The sequence below is a fragment of the Pan troglodytes genome, chromosome 18 (genome assembly GCF_028858775.2).
Source record: "Pan troglodytes isolate AG18354 chromosome 18, NHGRI_mPanTro3-v2.0_pri, whole genome shotgun sequence".
Taxonomy (NCBI): Eukaryota; Metazoa; Chordata; class Mammalia; order Primates; family Hominidae; genus Pan; species Pan troglodytes.
In genome coordinates, this window is record NC_072416.2 from 90,179,306 (window position 1) to 90,200,896 (window position 21,591).

Genomic DNA, 21,591 nt, shown 5'->3' on the forward strand with positions numbered 1-21,591 from the left:
ATATTTCCAAGTTTATAGAGATAGCGGTGTAGATATTTCCATATTTATACAGATAACGGTGTAGAAGTTTCCATGTTTATACAGATAGCGGTGTAAATATTTCCATGTTTATACAGATCACAGTGTAGATATTTCCATGTTTATAGAGATAGCGGTGCAGATATTTCCATGTTTATAGCGATAGCGGTGTTGATATTTCCATGTTTATACAGACCGCGGTGTAGATATTTCCATGTTTATACAGATAGCGGTGCAGATATTTCCATGTTTGTACAGATGGCGGTGTCGATATTTCCATCTATACACAGATGACCGTGTAGATATTTCCATGTTTATACAGATGGCGGCGCAGATATTTCCATGGATGTGTAGATGGCGGTGTAGATATTTCCATGTTTATACAGATAGCGGTGTAGTTATTTCCATGTTTATATAGATAGCGGTGTAGATATTTCCATGTATGTACACATGGCTGTGTAGATATTTCCATGTTTATACAGATGGCGTTGTAGATATTTCCATGTTTATACTGATCGTGGTGTAGACATTTCCATGTTTATAGAGATGGCGGTGTAGATATTTCCATGTTCATTGAGATAGCGGTGTTGATTTTTCCATGTTTATAGAGATTGCGGTGTGGATATTTCCATGTTTATACAGATAGGGGTGTAGATATTTCCCTGTTTATAGAGATGGAGGTGTAGATATTTCCATATTTATACACATCACGGTGTAGATATTTCCTTGTTTATACAAATAGCGGTGTAGTTATTTCCATGTTTATACAGATAGTGGTGTAGATATTTCCATGTATATACAGATGGCTGTGTAGATATTTCCATGTTTATACAGAGGGCTGTGTAGATATTTCCATGTTTATACAGATGACTTTGTAGGTGTTTAAATGTTTATACAGATGGCGGTGTAGATATTTCCAGGTTTATAGAGATAACAGTGTAGATATTTCAATGTTTATACAGATAGCGGTGTAGATATTTCCATGCTTATACTGATCGTGGTGTAGACATTTCCATGTTTATAGAGATGGCGGTGTAGATATTTCCATGTTCATAGAAATGGCGGTGTTGATTTTTCCATGTTTATAGAGATAGCGGTGTGGATATTTCCATGTTTATACAGATGGTGGTGTAGATATTTCCGTGTTTACACACATGGTGGAGTAGATACTTCCATCTTTATGGAGACGGCAGTGTAGATATTTTCATGTTCATAGAGATGGCGGTGTAGATATTTCCATATTTATAGAGATAGTGGTCTAGATATTTCCATCTTTCTACAGATGGCAGTGTAGATATTTCCATGTTTATACAGATGGCCGTGTAGATATTTCCATATTTATACAGATGTCTGTGTAGATATTTCCATGTGTATACAGATGGTATTGTAGCTATTTCCATGTTTATACAGATGGTGGTGTAGATATTTCCATGTTTATTCAGATGACTGTGTAGATAGTTCCATGTTTTTACAGATGGCAGTGTAGATATTTCAATATTTATATAGATGGCGCTGTTGATATTTCCATGTTTATACAGATAACGGTGGAGATATTGCCATGTTTATGCAGAGAGCAGTGGAGATATTTCCATGTTTATACACATCGCGGTGTACATATTTCCATGTTTATAGAGACAGCGGTGTAGGTATTTCCACGTTTACAGATAGCGGTGCAGATATTTCCATGTTTACACAGATGCCTATGCAGATATTTCCATATTTATACAGAGGGCTGTGTAGATATTTCTATATTTATACAGATGGCAGTGTAGATATTGAAATGTTCCTACACATGACTGTGTAGGTATTTCCATGTTTATACAGATGTCTTTGTAGTTATTTCCATGTTTATAGAGATAGCGGTGCAGATATTTCCATGTTTATACAGATAGCGGTGTATATATTTCCATGTTTATACAGATCATGGTGTGGATATTTCCATGTTTATACAGATACCGGTGTAGATATTTCCATGTTTATACAGACCACAGTGTAGATATTTCCATGTTTATAGAGATAGCAGTGTAGATATTTCCATGTTTGTACAGATGGCGGTGTTGATGTTTCCATCTATACACTGATTGCCGTGTAGGTATTTCCATGTGTATACAGATGGCATTGTAGATATTTCCATGTTTATACAGATGGTGGTGTAGATATTTCCATGTTTACACAGATGACTGTATAGGTATTTCCATGTTTATACAGATGGCGGTGTTTATATTTCCAAGTTTATAGAGATAGCGGTGTAGATATTTCCATATTTATACAGATAACGGTGTGGAAGTTTCCATGTTTATACAGATAGCGTTGTAAATATTTCCATGTTTATACAGATCACGGTGTAGATATTTCCATGTTTATAGAGATAGCGGTGTAGATATTTCCATGTTTATACCGATAGCGGTGTTGATATTTGCATGTTTATACAGACTGCGGTGTAGATATTTCCATGTTTATACAGATAGCGGTGCAGATATTTCCATGTTTGTACAGATGGCGGTGTTGATATTTCCATCTATACACAGATGACCGTGTAGATATTTCCATGTTTATACAGATGGCGGCGCAGATATTTCCATGGATATGTAGATGGCGGTGTAGATATTTCCATGTTTATACAGATAGCGGTGTAGTTATTTCCATGTTTATATAGATAGCGGTGTAGATATTTCCAAGTATGTACACATGGCTGTGTAGATATTTCCATGTTTATACAGATGGCGGTGTAGATATTTCCATGTTTATACAGATAACTTTGTAAGTATTTCCATGTTTATACTGATGGCGGTGTATATATTTCGATGTTTATAGAGACAGCAGTGGAGATATTTCCATGTTTATACAGATTGCGGTGTAGATATTTTCATGTTTATACTGATCGTGGTGTAGACATTTCCATGTTTATAGAGATGGCGGTGTAGATATTTCCATGTTCATAGAGATAGCGGTGTTGATTTTTCCATGTTTATAGAGATAGCGGTGTGGATATTTCCATGTTTATACAGATCACGGTGTAGATATTTCCTTGTTTATACAAATAGCGGTGTAGTTATTTCCATGTTTATACAGATAGTGGTGTAGATATTTACATGTATATACAGATGTCTGTGTAGATATTTCCATGTTTATACAGATGGCTGTGTAGATATTTCCATGTTTATACAGATGACTTTGTAGGTATTTCCATGTTTATACAGATGGCGGTGTAGATATTTCCATGTTTATAGAGATAACTGTGTAGATATTTCCATGTTTATACAGATAGCGGTGTAGATATTTCCATGTTTATACAGATCGCGGTGTAGATATTTCCATATTTATACGGATAGCGGTGTAGATATTTCCATGTTTTTACAGATATCGGTGTAGGTATTTCCATGTTTACACAGATTGCGGTGTAGATATTTCCACGTTTCTACAGATGGCATTGTAGATATTTCCATGTTTATACAGATGACTGTATAGGTATTTCCATGTTTTTACAGATGGCGGTGCAGATATTTGCATGTCTATAGAGATAGCGGTGTAGATATTTCCATGTTTGTACACATGGCGGTGTTGATATTTCCATCTATACACAGATGGCGGTGTAGATATTTCCATGTTTATTCAGATGGCGGCGTAGATATTTCCAAGGACATGCAGATGGCGTTGTAGTTATTTCCATGTTTATACAGATAGCGGTGTAGGTATTTCCATGTTTACACAGATGGCGGTGTAGATATTTCGATGTTTATACAGAGAGCAGTGGAGATATTTCCATGTTTATACACATAGCGGTGTACATATTTCCATGTTTATAGAGACAGCGGTGTAGGTATTTTCACGTTTATACAGATAGCGGTGCAGATATTTCCATGTTTACACAGATGCCTATACAGATATTTCCATATTTATACACAGGGCTGTGTAGATATATCTATATTTATACAGATGGCAGTGTAGATATTTAAATGTTCCTACACATGACTCTGTAGGTATTTCCATGTTTATACAGATGTCTTTGTAGTTATTTCCATGTTTATAGAGATAGCGGTGCAGATATTTCCATGGATATGTAGATGGCGGTGTAGATATTTCCATGTTTATACTGATCGTGGTGTAGGCATTTCCATGTTTATAGAGATGGCGGTGTAGATATTTCCATGTTCATAGAGATAGCGGTGTTGATTTTTCCATGTTTATTGAGATAGCGGTGTGGATATTTCCATGTTTGTACAGATAGGGTTGTAGATATTTCCATGTTTATAGAGATGGCAGTGTAGATATTTCCATATTTATACAGATCACGGTGTAGATATTTCCTTGTTTATACAAATAGCGGTGTAGTTATTTCCATGTTTATACAGATAGTGGTGTAGATATTTCCATGTATATACAGATGGCTGTGTAGATATTTCCATGTTTATACAGAGGGCTGTGTAGATATTTCCATGTTTATACAGATGACTTTGTAGGTATTTCCATGTTTATACAGATGGCGGTGTAGATATTTCCATGTTTATAGAGATAACTGTGAAGATATTTCCATGTTTATACAGATCGCGGTGTTGATATTTCCATGTTTATACAGACCGCGGTGTAGATATTTCCATGTTTATACAGATAGCGGTTCAGATATTTCCATGTTTGTACAGATGGCGGTGTTGATATTTCCATCTATACACAGATGACCGTGTAGATATTTCCATGTTTATACAGATGGCGGCGCATATATTTCCTTGGATATGTAGATGGCGGTGTAGATATTTCCATGTTTATACAGATAGCGGTGAAGTTATTTCCATGTTTATATAGATAGCGGTGTAGATATTTCCATGTTTGTACATATGGCTGTGTAGATATTTCCATGTTTATACAGATGGCGGTGTAGATATTTCCATGTTTATACAGATAACTTTGTAAGTATTTCCATGTTTATACAGATGGCAGTGTAGATATTTCGATGTTTATAGAGATAGCAGTGGAGATATTTCCATGTTTATACAGATAGCGGTGTAGATATTTCCATGTTTATACTGATGGTGGTGTAGACATTTCCATGTTTATAGAGATGGCGGTGTAGATATTTCCATGTTCATAGAGATAGCGGTGTTGATTTTTCCATGTTTATAGAGATAGCGGTGTGGATATTTCTATGTTTATACAGATAGGGGTGTAGATATTTCCCTGTTTATAGAGATGGCGGTGTAGATATTTCCATATTTATACAGATCACGGTGTAGATATTTCCTTGTTTATACAAATAGCGGTGTAGTTATTTCCATGTTTATACAGATAGTGGTGTAGATATTTCCATGTATATACAGATGGCTGTGTAGATATTTCCATGTTTATACAGAGGGCTGTGTAGTTATTTCCATGTTTATACAGATGACTTTGTAGGTATTTCCATGTTTATACAGATGGCGGTGTAGATATTTCCATGTTTATAGAGATAACTTTGAAGATATTTCCATGTTTATACCGATAGCGGTGTAGATATTTCCATGTTTATACAGATAGCGGTGTAGATATTTCCATGTTTTTACAGATATCGGTGTAGATATTTCGATGTTTACACAGATTGCTGTGTAGATATTTCCATCTTTCTACAGATGGCATTGTAGATATTTCCATGTTTATACAGATGACTGTATAGGTATTTCCATGTTTTTACAGATGGCGGTGCAGATATTTGCATGTCTAGAGAGATAGCGGTGTAGATATTTCCATGTTTGTACAGATGGCGGTGTTGATATTTCCGTCTATACACAGATGGCCGTGTAGATATTTCCATGTTTATTCAGATGGCGGCGTAGATATTTCCAAGTACATGCAGATGGCGGTGTAGATATTTCCATGTTTATACAGATAGCAGTGTACGAATTTCCATGTTTACACAGATGGTGGTGTAGATATTTCCGTGTTTATACACATGGCGGAGTAGATACTTCCATCTTTATGGAGATGGCAGTGTAGATATTTTCATGTTCATAGAGATGGCGGTGTAGATATTTCCATATTTATAGAGATAGCGGTGTAGATATTTCCATCTTTCTACAGATGGCAGTGTAGATATTTCCATGTTTATACAGATGGCCGTGTAGATATTTCCATATTTATACAGATGTCTGTGTAGATATTTCCATGTGTATACAGATGGTATTGTAGCTATTTCCATATTTATACAGATGGTGGTGTAGATATTTCCATGTTTATTCAGATGACTGTGTAGATAGTTCCATGTTTTTACAGATGGCTGTGTAGATATTTCAATGTTTATATAGATCGCGCTGTTGATATTTCCATGTTTATACAGATAACGGTGGAGATATTTCCATGTTTATACAGAGAGCAGTGGAGGTATTTCCATGTTTATACACATAGCGGTGTACATATTTCCATGTTTATAGAGACAGCGGTGTAGGTATTTCCACGTTTATACAGATAGCGGTGCAGATATTTCCATGTTTACACAGATGCCTATGCAGATATTTCCAAATTTATACAGAGGGCTGTGTAGATATTTCTATATTTATACAGATCGCAGTGTAGATATTGAAATGTTCCTACACATGACTGTGTAGGTATTTCCATGTTTATACAGATGTCTTTGTAGTTATTTCCATGTTTATAGAGATAGCGGTGCAGATATTTCCATGTTTATACAGATAGCGGTGTATATATTTCCATGTTTATACAGATCATGGTGTGGATATTTCCATGTTTATACAGATACCGGTGTAGATATTTGCATGTTTATACAGACCACAGTTTACATATTCCCATGTTTATAGAGATAGCAGTGTAGATATTTCCATGTTTGTACAGATGGCGGTGTTGATGTTTCCATCTATACACTGATTGCCGAGTAGGTATTTCCATGTGTAAACAGATGGCATTGTAGATATTTCCATGTTGATACAGATGGTGGTGTAGATATTTCCATGTTTACACAGATGACTGTATAGGTATTTCCATGTTTATACAGATGGCGGTGTAGATATTTCCAAGTTTATAGAGATAGCGGTGTAGATATTTCCATATTTATACAGATAACGGTGTAGAAGTTTCCATGTTTATACAGATAGCGGTGTAAATATTTCCAGGTTTATACAGATCACGGTGTAGATATTTCCATGTTTATAGAGATAGCGGTGTAGTTATTTCCATGTTTATACCGATAGCGGTGTTGATATTTCCATGTTTATACAGACCGCGGTGTAGATATTTCCATGTTTATACAGATAGCGGTGAAGATATTTCCATGTTTGTACAGATGGCGGTGTTGATATTTCCATGTATACACAGATGACCGTGTAGATATTTCCATGTTTATACAGATGGCGGCGCAGATATTTCCATGGATATGTAGATGGCGGTGTAGATATTTCCATGTTTATACAGATAGCGGTGTAGTTATTTCCATGTTTATATACATTGCGGTGTAGATATTTCCATGTATGTACACATGGCTGTGTAGATATTTCCAAGTTTATACAGATGGCGGTGTGGATATTTCCATGTTTATACAGATAACTTTGTAAGTATTTCCATGTTTATACAGATGGCGGTGTAGATATTTCGATGTTTATAGAGATAGCAGTGGAGATATTTCCATGTTTATACAGATTGCGGTGTAGATATTTCCATGCTTATACTGATCGTGGTGTAGACATTTCCATGTTTATAGAGATGGCGGTGTAGATATTTCCATGTTCATAGAAATGGCGGTGTTGATTTTTCCATGTTTATAGAGATAGCGGTGTGGATATTTCCATGTTTATACAGATAGGGGTGTAGATATTTCCCTGTTTATAGAGATGGGGGTGTAGATATTTCCATGTTTATACAGATCACGGTGTAGATATTTCCTTGTTTATACAAATAGCGGTGTAGTTATTTCCATGTTTATACAGATAGTGGTGAGATATTTCCATGTATATACAGATGGCTGTGTAGATATTTCCATGTTTATACAGAGGGCTGTGTAGATATTTCCATGTTTATAGAGATGACTTTGTAGGTATTTCCATGTTTATACAGATGGCGGTGTAGATATTTCCATGTTTCTAGAGATAACTGTGTAGATATTTCCATGTTTATACAGATAGCGGTGTAGATATTTCCATGTTTATACAGATCACGGTGTAGATATTTCCATGTTTATACAGATCGCGGTGTAGATATTTCCATGTTTATACAGATAGCGGTGTAGATATTTCCATGTTTTTACAGATATCGGTGTAGATATTTCCATGTTTACACAGATTGCGGTGTAGATATTTCCATCTTTCTACTGATGGCATTGTAGATATTTCCATGTTTATACAGATGACTGTATAGGTATTTCCATGTTTTTACAGATGGCGGTGCAGATATTTCCATGTCTATAGAGATAGCGGTGTAGATATTTCCATGTTTGTACAGATGGCGGTGTTGATATTTCCATCTATACACAGATGGCCGTGTAGTTATTTCCATGTTTATTCAGATGGCGGCATAGATACTTCCAAGGACATGCAGATGGCGGTGTAGTTATTTCCATGTTTATAAAGATAGCGGTGTAGGTATTTCCATGTTTACACAGACGGAGGTGTAGATATTTCCGTGTTTATACACATCACGGAGTAGATACTTCCATCTTTATGGATATGGCAGTGTAGATATTTTCATGTTCATAGAGATGGCGGTGTAGATATTTCCATATTTATAGAGATAGCGTTGTAGATATTTCCATCTTTCTACAGATGGCAGTGTAGATATTTCTATGTTTATACAGATGGCCGTGTAGATATTTCCATATTTATACCGATGTCTGTGTAGATATTTCCATGTGTATACAGATGGTATTGTAACTATTTCCATGTTTATACAGATGGTGGTGTAGATATTTCTATGTTTATTCAGATGACTGTGTAGATAGTTCCATGTTTTTACAGATGGCAGTGTAGATATTTCAGTGTTTATATACATGGCGCTTTTGATATTTCCATGTTTATACAGATAACGGTGGAGATATTTCCATGTTTATACAGAGAGCAGTGGAGATATTTCCATGATTATACACATCGCGGTGTACATATTTCCATGTTTATAGAGACAGCGGTGTAGGTATTTCCACATTTATACAGATAGCGGTGCAGATATTTCCATGTTTACACAGATGCCTATGCAGATATTTCCATATTTATACAGAGGGCTGTGTAGATATTTCTATATTTATACAGATGGCAGTGTAGATATTGAAATGTTCCTACACATGACTGTGTAGGTATTTCCATGTTTATACAGATGTCTTTGTAGTTATTTCCATGTTTATAGAGATAGCGGTGCAGATATTTCCATGTTTATACAGATAGCGCTGTATATATTTCCATGTTTATACAGATCATGGTGTGGATATTTCCATGTTTATACAGATACCGGTGTAGATATTTCCATGTTTATAGAGACCACAGTGTAGATATTTCCATGTTTATAGAGATAGCAGTGTAGATATTTCCATGTTTGTACAGATGGCGGTGTTGATGTTTCCATCTATACACTGATTGCAGTGTAGGTATTTCCATGTGTATACAGATGGCATTGTAGATATTTCCATGTTTATACAGATGGTGGTGTAGATATTTCCATGTTTACACAGATGACTCTATAGGTATTTCCATGTTTATACAGATGGCGGTGTAGATATTTCCAAGTTTATAGAGATAGCGGTGTAGATATTTCCATATTTATACAGATAACGGTGTAGAAGTTTCCATGTTTATACAGATAGCGGTGTAAATATTTCCATGTTTATACCAATCACGGTGTAGATATTTCCATGTTTATAGAGATAGCGGCGTAGTTATTTCCATGTTTATACCGATAGCGGTGTTGATATTTCCATGTTTATACAGACCGCGGTGTAGATATTTCCATGTTTATACAGATAGCGGTGCAGATATTTCCATGTTTGTACAGATGGCGGTGTTGATATTTCCATCTATACACAGATGACCGTGTAGATATTTCCATGTTTATACAGATGGCGGCGCAGATATTTCCATGGATATGTAGATGGCGGTGTAGATATTTCCATGTTTATACAGATAGCGGTGTAGTTATTTCCATGTTTATATACATAGCGGTGTAGATATTTCCATGTATGTACACATGGCTGTGTAGATATTTCCAAGTTTATACAGATGGCGGTGTGGATATTTCCATGTTTATACAGATAACTTTGTAAGTATTTCCATGTTTATACAGATGGCGGTGTAGATATTTCGATGTTTATAGAGATAGCAGTGGAGATATTTCCATGTTTATACAGATTGCGGTGTAGATATTTCCATGCTTATACTGATCGTGGTGTAGACATTTCAATGTTTATAGAGATGGCGGTGTAGATATTTCCATGTTCAGAGAAATGGCGGTGTTGATTTTTCCATGTTTATAGAGATAGCGGTGTGGATATTTCCATGTTTATACAGATAGGGGTGTAGGTATTTCCCTGTTTATAGAGATGGGGGTGTAGATATTTCCATGTTTATACAGATCACGGTGTAGATATTTCCTTGTTTATACAAATAGCGGTGTAGTTATTTCCATGTTTATACAGATAGTGCTGAGATATTTCCATGTATATACAGATGGCTGTGTAGATATTTCCATGTTTATACAGAGGGCTGTGTAGATATTTCCATGTTTATAGAGATGACTTTGTAGGTATTTCCATGTTTATACAGATCGCGGTGTAGATATTTCCATGTTTATACAGATAGCGGTGTAGATATTTCCATGTTTTTACAGATATCGGTGTAGATATTTCCATGTTTACACAGATTGCGGTGCAGATATTTCCATCTTTCTACAGATGGCATTGTAGATATTTCCATGTTTATACAGATGACTGTATAGGTATTTCCATGTTTTTACAGATGGCGGTGCAGATATTTCCATGTCTATAGAGATAGCGGTGTAGATATTTCCATGTTTGTACAGATGGCGGTGTTGATATTTCCATCTATACACAGATGGCCGTGTAGCTATTTCCATGTTTATTCAGATGGCGGCATAGATACTTCCAAGGACATGCAGATGGCGGTGTAGTTATTTCCATGTTTATAAAGATAGCGGTGTAGGTATTTCCATGTTTACACAGACGGAGGTGTAGATATTTCCGTGTTTATACACATGGCGGAGTAGATACTTCCATCTTTATGGAGATGGCAGTGTAGATATTTTCATGTTCATAGAGATGGCGGTGTAGATATTTCCATATTTATAGAGATAGCGGTGTAGATATTTCCATCTTTCTACAGATGGCAGTGTAGATATTTCCATGTTTATACAGATGGCCGTGTAGATATTTCCATATTTATACAGATGTCTGTGTAGATATTTCCATGTGTATACAGATGGTATTGTAGCTATTTCCATGTTTATACAGATGGTGGTGTAGATATTTCCATGTTTATTCAGATGACTGTGTAGATATTTCCATGTTTTTACAGATGGCAGTGTAGATATTTCACTGTTTATATAGATGGCACTGTTGATATTTCCATGTTTATACAGATAACGGTGGAGATATTTCCATGTTTATACAGAGAGCAGTGGAGATATTTCCATGTTTATACACATAGCGGTGTACATATTTCCATGTTTATAGAGACAGCGGTGTAGGTATTTCCACGTTTATACAGATAGCGGTGCAGATATTTCCATGTTTACACAGATGCCTATGCAGATATTTCCATATTTATACAGAGGGCTGTGTAGATATTTCTATATTTATACAGATGGCAGTGTAGATATTGAAATGTTCCTACACATGACTGTGTAGGTATTTCCATGTTAATACAGATGTCTTTGTAGTTATTTCCATGTTTATAGAGATAGCGGTGCAGATATTTCCATGTTTATACAGATAGCGGTGTATATATTTCCATGTTTATACAGATCATGGTGTGGATATTTCCATGTTTATACAGATACCGGTGTAGATATTTCCATGTTTATACAGACCACAGTGTAGATATTTCCATGTTTATAGAGATAGCAGTGTAGATATTTCCATGTTTGTACAGATGGCGGTGTTGATGTTTCCATCTATACACAGATTGCAGTGTAGGTATTTCCATTTGTATACAGATGGCATTGTAGATATTTCCATGTTGATACAGATGGTGGTGTAGATATTTCCATGTTTACACAGATGACTGTATAGGTATTTCCATGTTTATACAGATGGCGGTGTAGATATTTCCAAGTTTATAGAGATAGCGGTGTAGATATTTCCATATTTATACAGATAACGGTGTAGAAGTTTCCATGTTTATACAGATAGCGGTGTCAATATTTCCATGTTTATACAAATCACGGTGTAGATATTTCCATGTTTATAGAGATAGCAGCGTAGTTATTTCCATGTTTATACCGATAGCGGTGTTGATATTTCCATGTTTATACAGACCGCGGTGTAGATATTTCCATGTTTATACAGATAGCGGTGCAGATATTTCCATGTTTGTACAGATGGCGGTGTTGATATTTCCATCTATACATAGATGACCGTGTAGATATTTCCATGTTTATACAGATGGCGGCGCAGATATTTCCATGGATATGTAGATGGCGGTGTAGATATTTCCATGTTTATACAGATAGCGGTGTAGTTATTTCCATGTTTATATACATAGCGGTGTAGATATTTCCATGTATGTACACATGGCTGTGTAGATATTTCCAAGTTTATACAGATGGCGGTGTGGATATTTCCATGTTTATACAGATAACTTTGTAAGTATTTCCATGTTTATACAGATGGCGGTGTAGATATTTCGATGTTTATAGAGATAGCAGTGGAGATATTTCCATGTTTATACAGATAGCGGTGTAGATATTTCCATGTTTATACTGATCGTGGTGTAGACATTTCCATGTTTATAGAGATGGCGGTGTAGATATTTCCATGTTCATAGAGATAGCGGTGTTGATTTTTCCATGTTTATAGAGATAGCGGTGTGGATATTTCCATGTTTATACAGATAGGGGTGTAGATATTTCCCTGTTTATAGAGATGGCGGTGTAGATATTTCCATGTTTATACAGATCACAGTGTAGATATTTCCTTGTTTATACAAATAGCAGTGTAGTTATTTCCATGTTTATACAGATAGTGGTGTAGATATTTCCATGTATATAGAGATGGCTGTGTAGATATTTCCATGTTTATACAGATGGCTGTGTAGATATTTCCATGTTTATACAGATGACTTTGTAGGTATTTCCATGTTTATACAGATGGCGGTGTAGATATTTCCATGTTTATAGAGATAACTGTGTAGATATTTCCATGTTTATACAGATCGCGGTGTAGATATTTCCATGTTTCTACAGATTGCGGTGTAGATATTTCCATGTTTATACAGATCGCGGTGTAGATATTTCCATGTTTATACAGATATCGGTGTAGATATTTCCATGTTTACACTGATTGCGGTGTAGATATTTCCATCTTTCTACAGATGGCATTGTAGATATTTCCATGTTTATACAGATGACTGTACAGGTATTTCCATGTTTTTACAGATGGCGGTACAGATATTTCCATGTCTATAGAGATAGCGGTGTAGATATTTCCATGATTGTACAGATGGCGGTGTTGATATTTCCAGCTATACACAGATGGCCGTGTAGATATTTCCATGTTTATTCAGATGGCGGCGTAGATATTTCCAAGGACATGCAGATGGCGGTGTAGTTATTTCCATGTTTATACAGATAGCGGTGTAGGTATTTCCATGTTTACACAGATGGTGGTGTAGATATTTCCGTGTTTATACACATGGCGGAGTAGATACTTCCATCTTTATGGAGATGGCAGTGTAGATATTTTCATGTTCATAGAGATGGCGGTGTAGATATTTCCATATTTATAGAGATAGCGGTGTAGATATTTCCATCTTTCTACAGATGGCAGTGTAGATATTTCCATGTTTATACAGATGGCCGTGTAGATATTTCCATATTTATACAGATGTCTGTGTAGATATTTCCATGTGTATACAGATGGTATTGTAGCTATTTCCATGTTTATACAGATGGTGGTGTAGATATTTCCATGTTAACACAGATGACTGTATAGGTATTTCCATGTTTATACAGATGGTGGTGTAGATATTTCCAAGTTTATTGAGATAGCGGTGTAGATATTTCCATATTTATACAGATAACGGTGTAGAAGTTTCCATGTTTATACAGATAGTGGTGTAAATATTTCCATGTTTATACAGATCACGGTGTAGATATTTCCATGTTTATAGAGATAGCGGTGTAGATATTTCCATGTTTATACCGATAGCGGTGTTGATATTTCCATGTTTATACAGACCGCGGTGTAGATATTTCCATGTTTGTACAGAGAGCGGTGCAGATATTTCCATGTTTGTACTGATGGCGGTGTTGATATTTCCATCTATACACAGATGACCGTGTAGATATTTCCATGTTTATACAGATGGCGGTGCAGATATTTCCATGGATATGTAGATGGCGGTGTAGATATTTCCATGTTTATACAGATAGCGGTGTAGTTATTTCCATGTTTATATAGATAGCGGTGTAGATATTTCCATGTATGTACACATGGCTGTGTAGATATTTCCATGTTTATACAGATGGCGGTGTAGATATTTCCATGTTTATACAGATAACTTTGTAAGTATTTCCATGTTTATACAGATGGCGGTGTAGATATTTCGATGTTTATAGAGATAGCAGTGGAGATATTTCCATGTTTATACAGATAGCGGAGTAGATATTTCCATGTTTATACTGATCGTGGTGTAGACATTTCCATGTTTATAGAGATGGCGGTGTAGATATTTCCATGTTCATAGAGATAGCGGTGTTGATTTTTCCATGTTTATAGAGATAGCGGTGTGGATATTTCCATGTTTATACAGATAGGGGTGTAGATATTTCCCTGTTTATAGAGATGGCGGTGTAGATATTTCCATGTTTATACAGATCACAGTGTAGATATTTCCTTGTTTATACAAATAGAGGTGTAGTTATTTCCATGTTTATACAGATACTGGTGTAGATATTTCCATGTATATAGAGATGGCTGTGTAGATATTTCCATGTTTATACAGATGGCTGTGTAGATATTTCCATGTTTATACAGATGACTTTGTAGGTATTTCCATGTTTATACAGATGGCGGTGTAGATATTTCCATGTTTATAGAGATAACTGTGTAGATATTTCCACGTTTATACAGATCGCGGTGTAGATATTTCCATGTTTATACAGATCGCGGTGTAGATATTTCCATGTTTATACAGATCACGGTGTAGATATTTCCATGTTTATACAGATAGCGGTGCATATATTTCCATGTTTATACAGATCATGGTGTAGATATTTCCATGTTTATAGAGACCGCAGTGTAGATATTTCCAAGTTTATAGAGATAGCAGTGTAGATATTTCCATGTTTGTACAGATGGCGGTGTTGATGTTTCCATCTATACACTGATTGCCGTGTAGGTATTTCCATGTGTATACAGATGGCATTGTAGATATTTCCATGTTTATACAGATGGTGGTGTAGATATTTCCATGTTTACACAGATGACTGTATAGGTATTTCCATGTTTATACAGATGGTGGTGTAGATATTTCCAAGTTTATTGAGATAGCGGTGTAGATATTTCCATATTTATACAGATAACGGTGTAGAAGTTTCCATGTTTATACAGATAGCGGTGTAAATATTTCCATGTTTATACAGATCACGGTGTAGATATTTCCATGTTTATAGAGATAGCGCTGTAGATATTTCCATGTTTATACCGATAGCGGTGTTGATATTTCGATGTTTATACAGACCGCGGTGTAGATATTTCCATGTTTGTACAGATAGCGGTGCAGATATTTCCATGTTTGTACTGATGGCGGTGTTGATATTTCCATCTATACACAGATGACCGTGTAGATATTTCCATGTTTATACAGATGGCGGTGCAGATATTTCCATGGATATGTAGATGGCGGTGTAGATATTTCCATGTTTATACAGATAGCGGTGTAGTTATTTCCATGTTTATGTAGATAGCGGTGTAGATATTTCCATGTATGTACACATGGCTGTGTAGATATTTCCATGTTTATACAGATGGCGGTGTAGATATTTCCATGTTTATACAGATAACTTAGTAAGTATTTCCATGTTTATTCAGATGGCGGTGTAGATATTTCGATGTTTATAGAGATAGCAGTGGAGATATTTCCATGTTTATACAGATTGCGGTGTAGATATTTCCATGTTTATACTGATCGTGGTGTACACATTTCCATGTTTATAGAGATGGCGGTGTAGATATTTCCATGTTCATAGAGATAGCGGTGTTGATTTTTCCATGTTTATAGAGATAGCGGTGTGGATATTTCCATGTTTATACAGATAGGGGTGTAGATATTTCCCTGTTTATAGAGATGGCGGTGTAGATATTTCCATGTTTATACAGATCACAGTGTAGATATTTCCTTGTTTATACAAATAGCGGTGTAGTTATTTCCATGTTTATACAGATAGTGGTGTAGATATTTCCATGTATATAGAGATGGCTGTGTAGATATTTCCATGTTTATACAGATGGCTGTGTAGATATTTCCGTGTTTATACAGATGACTTTGTAGGTATTTCCATGTTTATACAGATGGCGGTGTAGATATTTCCATGTTTATAGAGATAACTGTGTAGATATTTCCATGTTTATACAGATCGCGGTGTAGATATTTCCATGTTTATACAGATCGCGGTGTAGATATTTCCATGTTTATACAGATATCGGTGTAGATATTTCCATGTTTACACAGATTGCGGTGTAGATATTTCCATCTTTCTACAGATGGCATTGTAGATATTTCCATGTTTATACAGATGACTGTATAGGTATTTCCATGTTTTTACAGATGGTGGTGCAGACATTTCCATGTCTATAGAGATAGTGGTGTAGATATTTCCATGTTTGTACAGATGGCGGTGTTGATATTTCCAGCTATACCCAGATGGCCTTGTAGATATTTCCATGTTTATTCAGATGGCGGCATAGATATTTCCAAGGACATGCAGATGGCGGTGTAGTTATTTCAATGTTTATACAGATAGCGGTGTAGGTATTTCCATGTTTTCACAGATGGTGGTGTAGATATTTCCGTGTTTATACACATGGCGGAGTAGATACTTCCATCTTTATGGAGATGGCAGTGTAGATATTTTCATGTTCATACAGATGGCGGTGTAGATATTTCCATATTTATAGAGATAGCGGTGTAGATATTTCCATCTTTCTACAGATGGCAGTGTAGATATTTCCATGTTTATACAGATGGCCGTGTAGATATTTCCATATTTATACAGATGTCGGTGTAGATATTTCCATGTGTATACAGATGGTATTGTAGCTATTTCCATGTTTATACAGATGGTGGTGTAGATATTTCCATGTTTATTCAGATGAATGTGTAGATATTTCCATGTTTTTACACATGGCAGTGTAGATATTTCAATGTTTATATAGATGGCGCTGTTTATATTTCCATGTTTGTACAGATAACGGTGGAGATATTTCCATGTTTATACAGAGAGCAGTGGAGATATATCCATGTTTATACACATAGCGGTGTACATATTTCCATGTTTATAGAGACAGCGGTGTAGGTATTTCCATGTTTATACAGATAGCGGTGCAGATATTTCCATGTTTACACAGATGCCTATGCAGATATTTCCATATTTATAGAGAGGGCTGTGTAGATATTTCTATATTTATACAGATGGCAGTGTAGATATTTAAATGTTCCTACACATGACTGTGTAGGTATTTCCAAGTTTATACAGATGTCTTTGTAGTTATTTCCCTGTTTATAGAGATAGCGGTGCAGATATTTCCATGTTTATACAGATAGCGGTGTATATATTTCCATGTTTACACAGATCATGGTGTAGATATTTCCATGTTTATAGAGACCGCAGTGTAGATATTTCCATGTTTATAGAGATGGCGGTGTAGATATTTCCATGTTTATACAGAAAACTTTGTAAGTATTTCCATGTTTATACAGATGGCGGTGTAGATATTTCGATGTTTATAGAGATAGCAGTGGAGATATTTCCATGTTTATACAGATAGCGGTGTAGGTATTTCCATGTTTATACTGATCGTGGTGTACACATTTCCATGTTTATAGAGATGGCGGTGTAGATATTTCCATGTTCATAGAGATAGCGGTGTTGATTTTTCCATGTTTATAGAGATAGCGGTGTGGATATTTCCATGTTTATACAGATAGGGGTGTAGATATTTCCCTGTTTATAGAGATGGCGGTGTAGATATTTCCATGTTTATACAGATCACGGTGTAGATATTTCCTTGTTTATACAAATAGCGGTGTAGATACAGCCATGTTTCTGAATATGGCAGTGTAGTTATTTCCATGTTTACATAGATGGCGGTGTAGATATTTCCATGTTTACAGAGATTGCGGTGTAGATATTTCCATGTTTATAGTGCAAGTGGTGTAGTTATTTCCATGTTTATAGAGATAGCGGTGTAGACATTTCCATATTTATACAGGTAGCGGTGTATGTATTTCCATGTTTATACTGATGACGGTGTAGATATTTCCATGTTTCTAAAGATGGCGGTGTAGATATTTCCTTGTTTATACAGATAGCGGTGTAGATATTTCCATGTTTACACAGATAGCGGTGGAGATATTTCCCTGTTTATACAGATAGCGATGTAGATATTTCCCTGCGTATACAGATAGCGGTGTAGATATTTCCATGTTTATAGAGATAGCGGTGTAGTTATTTCCATGTTTATACAGAAAGCTGTGTAGATATTTCCATGTGTATACAGATGGCGGTGTACATATTTCCATGTTTATTCATATAGCAGTGTAGATATTTCCATGTTTACAGATATAGAGGTAAAGATATTTCCATCTTTGCAGAGATTGCGGTGTAGAAATTGCAAACTTTTCACAGATAGCGGTGTAGATATTTCCAAGTTTACACAGATACCTGTGTCGATATTTCCATGTTTACAGTGATATCATTGTAGATATTTCCATGTTTATACAGATAGCGGTGTAGTTATTTACATGTAGATACAGGTAGCGGTGTAGACATTTTCAGGTTTATACAGATGGTGGTGTAGATATTTCCACGTTTTAAAGGTAGCTGTGTAGATATTTCCCTGTTTACACAGATAGCGTTGTAAATATTTCCATGTTTACACAGAAAGCGTTGTAGATATTTCCAGGCTTACACAGATTGCGGTGTAGGTATTTCCAAGTTTACACAGATAGCTGTGTAGATATTTCCATGTTTACACAGATAGCGTTGTAGATATTTCATTGTTTATAGAGATAGCGGTGTTGGTATTTCCATGTTTTTAAAGATACCGGTGTAGTTATTTCCGTGTTTAAAAGGTAGAGGCGGAGATATTTCCATGTTTATACAGATAGCGGTGTAAAAATTTCCATGTCTATACAGATAGCGGTGTAGTTATTTTCATGTTTATACAGATATCGGTGTAGATATTTCCATGTTTATTCAGGTGACTGTGTAAATATTTCCATGTTTTTACAGATGGCAATGTAGACATTTCAATGTTTATAGAGATGGCGCTGTAGATATTTCCATGTTTATACAGTTAAAGATGGAGCTATTTCCATGTTTATACAGACAGCACTGGAGATATTTCCATGTTTATAGTCATAGCGGTGTACATTTTTCCATGTTTATAGAGACAGCGGTGTAGGTATTTCCATGTTTATACAGATAGCGGTGCAGATATTTCCATGTTTATACAGATGCCCATGCAGATATTTCCATATTTATTCAGAGGGCTGTGTAGATATTTCTATGTTTATACAGATGGCAGTGTAGATATTTCCATGTTCCTACACATGACTGTGTAGGTATTTCCATGTTTATACAGATGGCTTTGTAGATATTTCCATGTTTATAGAGATAGCGGTGCAGGTATTTCCATGTTTATACAGATAGCGATGTATATATTTCCATGTTTATACAGATCGTGGTGTAGATATTTCCATGTTTATACAGATAGCGGTGTAGATATTTCCATGTTTATATAGAGAGCGGTGTAGGGTTTTCCAAGTATATACACATGGCTGTGTAGATATTTCCATGTTTATACAGATGGCGGTGTAGATATTTCCATGTTTATACGGATAACTTTGTAAGTATTTCCATGTTTATACAGATGGCGGTGTAGATATTTCAATGTTTATAGAGATAGCAGTGGAGATATTTCCATGTTTATACAAATAGCGGTGTAGATATTTCCATGTTTATACTGATCGTGGTGTAAATATTTCCATGTTATAGAGATGGCGGTGTAGATATTTCCATGTTCATAGAGATAGCAGTGTTGATTTTTCCATGTTTACAGAGATAACGGTGTGGATATTTCTATGTTTATTCAGATAGGGGTGTAGATATTTCCATGTTTATACAGATAGCAGTGTAGATATTTCCATGTATATACAGATGGCTGTGTAGGTATTTCCATGGTTATACAGAAGGCTTTGTAGACATTTCCATGTTTATACAGATGACATTGTAGGTATTTCCATGTTTATACAGATGGCGGTGTAGATATTTCCATGTTTATAGAGATAGCTGTGTAGATATTTCCTGGTTTATACAGATCGCGGTGTAGATATTTCCATGTTTATACAGATCGCGGTGTAGATAATTCCATGTTTATACAGATCATGGTGTAGATATTTCCATGTTTATAGAGATCACGGTGTTGATATTACCATGTTTATAGGGACAGAGGTGCAAATATTTCCACATTTATACAGATAGCGGTGTAGTTATTAGCATGTTTATACAGATAGCGGTGTAGATATTTACATGTATAAACAGATGTCTGTGTATATATTTCCATGTTTAAACTGATGGCGGTGAAGATATTTCCTTGTTTATACAAATAGCGGTGTAGATATTTCCATGTTTATACAGATAGCGGTGTAGATATTTCCATGTATATACAGATGGCTGTGTAGATATTTCCATGTTTATACAGATGGCTTTGTAGATATTTCCATGTTTACACAGATGACTTTGTAGGTATTTCCATTTTTATACTTATGGCGGTGTAGTTATTTCCATGTTTATAGAGATAGCTGTGTAGATATTTCCATGTTTACACAGATAGCGGTCTAGATATTTCCATGTTTATACAGATCGCAGTGTAGATATTTCCATGTTTATACAGATCGCGGTGTAGATATTTCCATGTTTATACGGATAGCGGTGTAGATATTTCCATGTTTATACAGATGGCGGTGTAGATATATCCATGTTCATAGAGATAGCAGTGAGGATATTTAGATGTTTATACAGATAGCAGTGTAGATATTTCCACTTTTATAGACATAGCGGTTTAGATATTTCACATTTATACAGATAGCGGTGTAGATATTTCTATGTTTATAGAGATTGCGGTGTAGGTATTTCCATGTTTATAGAGATAGCTGCGTA